We start from the raw sequence: 1,915 nt of genomic DNA on the forward strand, positions 1-1,915 counted from the left end.
TTTCTACTCTTTTACTTGTTTCAGTCATTTGACTGTGGCCATGCTGGAGCACCGCCTTTAGTCGAGCAAATCGACCCCAGGACTTATTCTATGTAAGCCTAGTTCTTATTCTATCGGTCTCTTAGCCGAACCGCCATGTTACGGGGACCTAAACACACCAGCATCGGTTGTCAAGCGAAGTTGGAAGGACAAACACAGACACACAAACACACACATATATATATATATACATGTATACGACGGGCTTCTTTCAGTTTCCGTCTACCAAATCCACACACAAGGCTTTAGTCGGCCCGAGACTACAGTAGAAGACACTAGCCCAAAGTATCACGCATTGGGACTGAACCTGGAACCATGTGGTTCGTAAGTAAGCTACTTACCACACAGCCACTCCTACGTCTATGAAAAGTATTTATATAAAATTCTTCTGAAAGATATTCATTTTCCTTAAAGTTAGGAGGGGAGAAAATCGGATCTTGGGAATTTTCCGAAAGTCCTCTCTCCACCCTCCTGTTCGTTGGCACAAATTTTTGTTTTAAAATTCGTTTAATACACATTTTTTTTTACACCTATTATACTTGTTTTGTTATTTAATTTGGTGGCCGGGTGTTAAAGTAAACATTAACCAAATCCTTCAATGCAGTGCCCCAGTATGGCAGCATTCCAATGACTAAAACAAGATATATCCCACTGTCCCACCGAGATCGAAGTAACTAGTAGTCGGACAACGCAATACAGAGCTAGTTGATATATAGGGCAGCAGAGTTATCTCGCTTGAAAAGAAAGCCCACTTGTTTATAATATATATATTTATATATTTATACGATATATAAAATATATAAAGTAAAACATCCAAATATTTCTTGAAAAGATATTTTGATACCTATTTTCCTCTTACAACAATTACTATTATGGAATAGATCCGCTTTAGTCATAGGACTGCGACCTAGGACACCGCCTTGATGGGTTTAGACGAATTAATCGACAACAGTACTTACGAGGGGGTGTTGAAAAGTTTCTGGCTGTGGGTAAAAGAAAATACAGGAGGATCAGTTATGATTTTATTCAAAACATTCTTCTCTCACATTTACACACTTATTACAGGACGCCCACTTGAGTTTTCTCCGTTTTGACGGGGACGTTTCCAATTTTCTTTTCACCACGGCCTTCGAAATGACGTGGGGAAGCTTTGGTTAATGTTTGCTTTTTATGTAAAAAAGTTTTTGAAAATATATGATTTTCACCTCTCCTCACCCCGTCCCGGATCGATTTTGGCAATTTTTTTTGGCACTACGCACTTGAAAACGATGGGGAAAAGAACCTCTTCAGTAAAAAAAAAATAATTTTGAAAATATTTTCAGAGAAAAAGTCGATTTAAGGGAAATTTAGCTGTTATTTCTAGCATATCCTACGACGTCCCTGGTATCTTCCTTGCTTCTTTGTATTGATGTTTTTCAATATTTTCTTCTGATAAACACATTTTATGGAATAGTAGTCCATTACTGGGATTTAAGCACGCACAAAAAAAAATTGTAGCTTAAATTTTTAACCCCCATCCCGCATTAAGTCCGTGTATAGGGGATGGGTGGTGTGTGTGTGGTGATAGTGGTAGTGCGTGCGTGTGCGTGACGCGCGCATGTATGTAAGAAAAAATATTTATTAACAGAAAAGTATGCTATTAAAATGAATTATCTTTTGCATACTTTTTAAAAAAAGGGTTTGCAAAAAGAAAAAATGTAAAAAAACGTTTATGAATTTGTGTTGCAAGATTCCTGATGTGAAGTCGTGTGTTGAAACATTGTATTTCGAGACGGTTATTTTATTTATTTGCAAAATAAACATATGCACTATATATTCGTTCAATAAACGAGTGAAGAACGAATATATAGTGCGTGTGTTTATTTGGCAAAAAAAA

This window comes from Octopus bimaculoides, chromosome 1 (genome assembly GCF_001194135.2).
Source record: "Octopus bimaculoides isolate UCB-OBI-ISO-001 chromosome 1, ASM119413v2, whole genome shotgun sequence".
Lineage (NCBI taxonomy): Eukaryota > Metazoa > Mollusca > Cephalopoda > Octopoda > Octopodidae > Octopus > Octopus bimaculoides.